We start from the raw sequence: 8,838 nt of genomic DNA on the forward strand, positions 1-8,838 counted from the left end.
TGTAAGGAAGTCCCTCATAAATTTAGAGTATTTGGGCATTTGGGTTAGGACTTCGATAAAAGGAATATTGACATGCAATTGTTTTAACAGACTTTCGAATTTTGCGAATTGCTCATTGGTCTTTTGACGAATTAACCTACCGGGGTACGGAACTCGAGGAGCCTTGGTAGGCTCTGGTGATGGGGGAGAGTTCTTTTCCTGCAGATGTGTTGGCACTGTTTCTTCCGTTGGTGGAGGTACTTCTGCAGGCCCCACGGTGCGGTTTCGTAGTGTGATGAGGTGAACTTGCGCCTTTGGGTTTGTTTCGGTATTGCTAGGTAATGCGCCTTGCGGTCTCTCGGAAAAATTTTGTACTAGTTGATTTATTTGTTTTTCTATGTTTTGAATGCTAGCTTGTTGATTCCTAAAATTAGATTCTAATTGTAGAAATCTTTCCGAGTTTTTCTTATCAGTGTCGGAGACGAGGCGAGATATAGTATCTTCGAGCCTTTCTCGTCCACCTTGTTGTTGAGTGAAATTTTGTGACTCATTTCTTGATTGCTGAAAGTTTGTTCGTTGGGTTTGTTGGTTACTACTATTGCCGGTTTCTCTCCAACCAAGGTTTGGGTGGTTTCGCCATCCTTGGTTGTAAGTTCCCGTTGGAGGACCCGACGGCCTAGGTCTATTATCAATGTAGTTTACCATTTCTTGTTGATCGTCCGTTTCTTTCATGCAACTCCAATTTTCATGTGACCCACCACACCCTTCACAAGCCATAACCGAGACTGTTTTTGTCATTTCTAATTTTTTTATTTTTGAAGAAAGGGCCTCGATTTGGGCTTGTAAAGAGGTGCTTTCGTCGACCTTATGGGCGCCCGGGGCGATAGACTTATTTCCCCGGGGAGTGTACCATTGAAAATTGGTTTGAGCAATTTCCTCAATCTGATTATATATTTCATGTGGGCGTCGATTACCTAAAAGTCCCCCGGAGCTAGAATCAAGTGTCTGCCTAGTGTGTGGCAACAATCCATTGTAGAAAGTGGATACTTGTTGCCATATTGCGAGGCCGTGATGGGGACACTTGCGTAATAGCTCCTTGAACCTTTCCCATGTTTCATATAAGGATTCCCCGTCCTCTTGTGAGTATGTATTAATTTCAGCCATTAATTTAGCAGTTTTAGAAGGAGGGAAATACTTATATAGAAATTTTTGGGCTAGTTCATCCCAGGTGTTTACCGATCCAGCTGGGAGGGTGTTGAGCCAAGCTTTCGCTCGGTCTTTTAGTGAGAATGGAAACATACGGAGGCGGATGGCGTCGTTTGATGCTCCATTGATCCGAAAGGTATCACATATTTCTAAGAAATTAGTTATATGTAGATGAGGATCCTCGTCCGCAAGCCCGTGGAAGGTTGCGGAGTTTTGTAGCATTTGTATCAAATGCGGTCGAAGTTCGAAGTTATTGGCTTCGACATTCGGAGCATTGATAGCGGCGCCTAGATTACCTACGGTGGGCCGTAGATAATCCATAAGGGTACGTTGGTCCGCCATTGGGGGTGGATCACCCGAAACCTTCTCTTGGTTTTTGGCTTTTAACCTTTTTCTGAGAAAGCGTTCGGGTTCTTCTAGCGGTTCCTTTATGTCTTTATTGGAACTGGAGCTCATACACTACGTGAGGACGGCGTCGGGTTCCAAGTCCTGCAATAAAAACAGAAAAGAACGTTGGTCAGAAGGTTCACCACGGCCCCGTGTTGAGCGAACACGGCCCCGTGGTCGGAATTACAGTGATTGTTTTTCAGATCCCAGTTACTGGAAGTTGGACACGGCCCCGTGTTGCACCGGCATGGCCCCGTGGTCAGCCTTCTGTAAATTGAAAAAACAAAAACTGCCAGTAACGTTGCTGAGCACGGCCCGTGTCCGACCAGGCACGGCCCCGTGCTGAGCTCTGCGGAAGCTAAAAATCTAAGAAAAAATCCTAAAAAATTAAAGAAAAATAAAAATATGATTAGGCCGTTGATTCCTAACTTTCTTAAAATCCTTGTGTCCCCGGCAACGGCGCCAAAAACTTGATGTGCGTGAAGTGTGTTATATTTTAGATGTACATTTAAGCCCTTTTTACACTTTTAACCAAGTTTTAAATTTATAAAACACGATATTCACTAACACTAAACACACATATGGGCAAGTGCACCCATCGTGGACGTAGTATAGTGTTGGTAAGATACCGAGGTCGTCCAAGGACACAAGAGCTTTTAATACCGGTTTATCCTCAACGTCTAATCAAATCAAAAAGTGAGAAAAATGTTTTAAACTAAGAAAAATAAAAACTAACTAAAATGCTGAAAATAAAAATAAAATAAAAACAGATAGACAAGATGAATCACTTGGATCCGACACGTGTATTAGTATAACCTTTGATTATTTTCGCACTTTTGCACTTGTTTAAGAGATTATCTTAGTTATTGTAGTAGGCCCCTCTTTTGAAGGCGACGTTACCCTCAACCCAGTAGTTTGAGTCAGCAAGGATACAATCCTAAAGGGTCGGATTATTGAAAGATAATGAATTAAGTTATTAATGCAAATTGTGGTAGGCCCCGCTTTTGGCGGTGACGTTACCCTCGGCTAAGTAGTCTGAGTCAGCAGGGATACAGTCCTAAATAGCCGGGTTATAGTATTAATAGTAGTTAACTTATGAGGGGGTCAAAGAGTTTGGATCCCCGCCATCCAATACCTATGGGCATTGAAGGAGATCCTACTAAATTTGACCCAGGTCCCAAGCAGGACCTCTAAACGCTGAACAAGGGCAAGACCCTTACCAAACCGTTCCCTTAACCCCCGACCAGGTAGCCAACATACCTCCATATAGACCGTGGAGATATGAATGGTGAAAATCTTTTATTTTATATAGACAGTAAAATAATGCCAAGACACCACGGACAAACAATAAGGAAAGATCACCTTCAACATAAGTAACTAGTTATTAAAGTCATTAATACAAAACCAAATAAAAAGTGCAAAAGATTAAAAATAAAAAGTATTATACTAAACACTTGTCTTCACCAAGTGATGTAAGAGACTTAGGCAAACATGGCCTTGATTGTCAAGAACTCTTACGATCAATCTTGGATCCCGAGACGACTCACACACTCTACGATGGACAATGGATGATGGTGGTGGATGATGGTGTTATGGTGGTGGTGGGTGGTGGATGAGGTGTGAGAGAGGTGGTGTGCCAAGGGATGAGAGAGAATGAAGCCAAGCTCCTCTATTTATAGGCTGAACAGAAGGCTGGACACGGCCCCGTGTCCGCTGGACACGGCCCCGTGTCCGCTGGACACGGCCCCGTGCCCGCCTGACACTCTCTCTCCTCATTAATTGTAATTGCGAATTACAATTAATGCGCCTGCTGTACTTTCACCACGCCCCCGTGCTCGCTGGACACGGCCCCGTGGTGGGCAATGGAAGCTTCTACTGGTTTGTCTTTTATGCTGCTTCCTGGGCACGCCCCCGTGTTCGCTGGACACGGGGCGTGTTCAGACTCTGTTTCTTCTCCTTTGCCTTGGGAGGTGCCGTTGAGGGTCCGGGCAGTCCACTTTTGTTCCTTTTTCTTGTATTTATGGTAGAATTAGCTGTCTTTTTGCTTCTTTTGTGATTTTGAGCTCATTTCATCCTGAAAATACAAAAGGAAGACAAAAACACTCTTTTTCCAACATTAGTACTTAAAAAGGGTTAGTTTTATGCCTTAATTGATGTGATTTATATGTTGCATTTTACACACATCATCGGTGCAATCGCTAAACTGAGAAACAAATCCCAAAGCGAACATTAAAAAGTTTGGACGCAAACTAAGTACTAAGTAGCTAAGGTTAAATGACTGATTTAACAAAAAAATCACAAAATCATGCATCATGTGTCACCAAAATATTTCAAACGAGCATATTGTCAAATAGTAGGAAGTTTGTACGGTTACAAAGACAAACATCAAATATGAACTACATCATCATCCTCTCCAACAATAGGAAGTTTGCTCCTTTGTTGAATGACTGATAACGGCTTATCTATTAAATCTGCTACCTTGTCAAGCACGGAGATTTGAAGTTCATCGAAAGCCTTCACCGCAGCATCCAATGCGTCTTGAGCTCCCGCATCATAGCCCGGAACCTCTTCAGCAGAACGAACCGAGTCATGTGCGGCCTTGAAACCTTGCTTTATTCCTTCATTCGCTCCTACCGCATTAACGCTATTGACTAAATCAGCAACAACCTTCTCCAGCTCGGGGCTTTGCTGAACTAGCTTGACGACCCAAGCAACCCCCTCCGTCAAGAACCATTGTTTCATAAGCATCGGCTCCGACGTCTGGGCATAAAGCTCAACCATCTCAGTGTCGCAGCGGGATAACATCCCCTTTGCTTCGTCAATCAAAGCGTTATGAGACTCGACAGCCCTATCACGAGATCTCTCGAGTTCACCTTTTGCTGAAGAAAAATAAAAGTCAGTGAGGTAAAGAAAAATATACACACAACGAATAATCAAAAAGACGTACCAGTTATCATACGGTGGTAATCGGCCAAGAGTTGGTCATACGACTTCTGCATCTCCTTTAATTCCGCCGCATGCCTTTCCTCCAAGCTAAGTTGTTTTTTCTCCAGGACAACAAATTTTTCCTTAAAAACCTCTAAGTCCTGGAGAGCCTTGTCTCGAGCTTCGTGGGCTGCTGCAGCCAAAGCCTGAGAAGACTTGGTGACTTCCTTGGCTTCCGACACTTGTCCCTTCAATCGATCAACCTGGGACCGCAGGGATACCAGCTCTTGCTTCGTTTTTGATCGGACATCACCCTCGTTCTTCAAGTTAGCAACTTCGCGTTTAAGCTTATGACATGATGACTCCGATTCGACCCAACGTTTGTACGTCTCCACCACCAGAGAGTTCGACTGAGCTTGATTCAGCATCAGGGCATTCCCAAGCTCTGGTCCGCTCATCTTGCGGTAATGAGAATGTTCAGCAGGGGTCCCTAGATGAAATAAAGACATCTTAGCTGAAAGAGCATCCACAATCCTATCTTTGTTCACCAGTGACCATTCCGGCACATATTTCTCCAGAGCATGAGCTGCATCCATATCTTCAAAACCACCCGAACCTAACTCCCGGGACAAGAACACAACTTCAGTGTCATACCATAGGGGAGAAGAAGAGGCACTGTCCCCACCATCAAACGGCGAAGGGCTCGGCCTAGACACGTTAGATGCGACCCCCGTAGTGAACTTACCCGAAGGAGATGGCTCAGTCTTTTTGAGGTCGGATGTACACAAATCCGTCACAACCTTAACACCACCTCCACCAAAGGACAACGGGCTTAACGGAGTTTTTAAATGATCCCGAGGGGTACGGCCTCCATGAAGATGATCGTCTAAATTCTCCAATACCCCCCCGGCAGTAGAAAACTCGGTAACCTGGTCATCGTCATCGAGAGTAATGGCTTTAAACCCTGGTTTCTTTCTTTTCAGCTGTTTAGGCTTCGGGTCATTTTTGGTCGAAGCAGCCCGTTTCCTTTTCAAACTAATTTGAGGCTGCCCTTCCTCATCTTCTGCATCATCTTCGTCTTCATTCTGGCCACTTCCCCCTTTTTCTCCGCCGGCACGCACCTCAGTTTCCCCAACAGAAAGATGAATCCCTTCGTCCTCAATCACAAACTTAGAACCGGAACCCTTCGTCCCAATCGAACCACCTTTTCGACTTTCAGTAGCATCTACCGTAGCTACCGTCTGAATCGGAGCAGCAGGTAACCCCTCTCCTACGGGGATAGAACCGGAAGCGCCTTGAGCTGCTAAGTCAGTCTGAACCGCCGAACCACCTTGACCATCAGGAGCATCGGGCGCACGAATCTGATAAAGATTTTGGTGCACAAGTTGCAAGTACGGGGTATCGCCTTCCGGAGTCTTGGTGGCCCGGATATCCAGCTCTTTGGAGTCGAAGGACTTCAACCGCAATGCTTCTTTTAAACCCATAACTGTACCAGAAGACAAACGATAAGTAATATCTATCGCCGAACAGAAACGCCGAACAAAAAAAAAATATATAAATAAAAAAAATATAGAGCAAAACAATGAAAATACGGAGAGCACCACACAACTGACCCTCTTTATTCCATCGGAGGGTAGGATACCACTCTGGTTCGGCCCATATCGTGCTAATCCTCCCCATGACAAGAATGTGTTCCGGATATTTCTGTATACGTCCGGCCTCCTTAATCATGTCAGCATAAAGTTTCTTGTTATACTCAAAATCTTCAGGAAGAGGAGACGGGAGTTTCGACTTTTTTAGCCTCCATGTCATGAATTTCGGAATGCACCGATCATCAACTAGAAAGAAGTGATCTTTCCAATCCTTTATGCTCGTGGTAATCCATGTGTAGCAGCAAGAGTTCTTGTCCCTGACTTCAAAAGTGTACCAGTTGCCGGACCGGTTCAATTTATAAAAAGCCCGGAACACATCCAAATCCGGGTCGGACCCTAGACCACGACAAGCCAACTCGAAATGGCACACCTTGGCAAGGCCAAAGGGGTTCATCTGAGTCAAGTGTACCTCGTGAAACAGCAAAACCCCAACCAAGAACTTCGTCAAAGGAAGACGACAGTTACAATAGTCGAAAAGGCGAGTGTAAATCCCTATCTTTCCCGAAACAAAGGGATAGATGGGCGTGTCCTTTTTCGGAAGAACAGGGTGTAGCGATTTGGGAATCGCATAGCTTTCCACATACCAGTCTAACCCCTTCTGGGTCAAGACATTAAAACAACCAGAAAGATTACTCTTATTCGCCATAACAGGGAAAAAGTTTACTAACCTGAATAAACGAGTCGATTCTCACCAACAAGGGGATGAAGAAGGTGAAAGGAGAAAGGTGAAAAGTGAAAAGTGAAATCGGAAGATTGCCTTCTCCCCCTTTATAGGGATATGGAACCGCCTTAAAACCCCCAATCAAACGGCGACACGTCATGACAGCTGACGCACACCAACCGTCACATCAGGCGGGAAACATAAAGTAACTGCCGGTCACCAATCTTAGGTCACCGCCCAATTTCAAACTTTGAAATCGACAAGAAACCGCCAAATAAAAACCGTGGACCTCAAAATGCTCCGACAAATAGTTCGAAGCTTTTTGCTAAACAAACACTACGAACTAGGGGGACTTGATGAGGATATGTCCGTAGTCGGACCGAATCATCCTGAAGCATAGAGCCAAGCCATAATGCACAAAGTCGGACCGATCCCAAGCCACCAAACGGAACGAACGAGTGTGGTGGCACGCCATAACAAACCGGGCCGCACAGGCATAACCGCCATGACAATGACTGGTCCGACCTTAACTAACTTGCCACATCAGCACATCCAAAGACTATAAATACTTTGCTCAAACCTCCAAAAACGGGTAACTGCTACTTCCTCACTCAAAACTCCTCTCTCTCTCTCCCTGACCTATTTCCTCCTCACAAATACTTATTCTCACGCCCGAGCTTGGTCACAGAGAGGCCCCCCTCCCTGTGACGAGGCTAACGGTGTGTTGTTTCTTCGTGGTCCTGCAGGTTTATTGCTTGATCATCTGAAGCTCTGCTCTAACCAGGTCGTATCAACTGGTTCTTGAGTCTTCAATACATATGATGAAAATTAAGTTAAGATAAATGGGAAATGCCTTTTGTTAATTGTAGATAAAATGGGAAATCAAGAAGACGATACCGAACTGTTAATGAATAAATGGAATTAAAATCGTGATGTTTCGAAGTTACTGATTATATTTCATCTTTCTTTTTTTTTAAATTCCAAAATCCTAATAATAATTAACAATTTCTTTTTATTTTGTTTTATTTTTTTAAACATATAATAAATACCACAAATAATTAACATTTTATTCTAAATCTTTTTTTTTTAAACCTCAAATGGTTATAATGAGATAAGTATAATATTTAAATGAGCAAGTTGTAAACAATAAATAATAGAATCTTATCTAACCTATAAATAATAACGAGTCGTTATGTGTTATTCTAAAACGTCTAGGTTAATCGCTCTTGTTCGTTCTCTCGGATTTCCCAATCTTACTCGTGCGTTATTTCTAGGAATCTCCATACGCAACCAATGTGAGTATACTCGATCCCTTTTTGTTTTAAACACTTTTGGGATGCAACATGTATTCTATATCAAAAACACTTGACACTTAACACTTGAAAATTATTTGAAACATACTCTATCCATTTAAACATGAAACATGAAACTTGTGATACTTGAGACTTTTATGCTATGTGAACGTTTAATCCTGGTGTGTAGTTCCGCCTTAACAATGGTAGCGCTATAGGGGTAATGCACCTCCCCGTTAGTCTTTGGGGTATTGTTAGGATGAGACATATAACCTCCCGTTAAACTTTGGGAAAGGCACTTAACGCATTGGAAACTTGGGCTATCACTTGGACTACGTTAGCTAGCATGGTGAAACTTGTTATATGTTTTCGTGTTGGATATGAGCACATTTAAACATTTTATTCTACTATGCTATGTATCAAACTTGTATACTCGCCAACATATTTTGTTGATGTTATTTTAATACATGTTGCAGGTTGATAGACGCAGTGATCAAGAAAACAAGCTAGGATGAACCTAGAAACCCATATAGAATAAGCAATGCCTTGAATTATTTTTGATACAATTTTGTTATGTTTGAATCTTGTATGACATTTTAGTTATTTATGAAATTTGATTTAAACTATATTGTCACAATTAGTGTTATGTTGTTTTGAGCAATTTGTTTGTCTCATCCCGATGTTTCCGCCATCGGTTGGGGTGTGACAGGAATGTTTGTATCGGTTTTGCCATAAT

General features: G+C 43.1%; 1 non-coding gene across 1 annotated transcript; it reads left to right on the top strand.

Annotated features, from left to right (window-relative positions):
- Positions 1–1,042: 1,042 nt before the first annotated feature.
- Positions 1,043–1,149, top strand: LOC118491870. The gene has a single exon (XR_004892315.1). It is a non-coding gene; the product is annotated as a small nucleolar RNA R71 (small nucleolar RNA).
- The last annotated feature ends 7,689 nt before the right edge of the window (positions 1,150–8,838 follow it).

The sequence above is a fragment of the Helianthus annuus genome, chromosome 4 (assembly GCF_002127325.2).
Source record: "Helianthus annuus cultivar XRQ/B chromosome 4, HanXRQr2.0-SUNRISE, whole genome shotgun sequence".
NCBI lineage: Eukaryota > Viridiplantae > Streptophyta > Magnoliopsida > Asterales > Asteraceae > Helianthus > Helianthus annuus.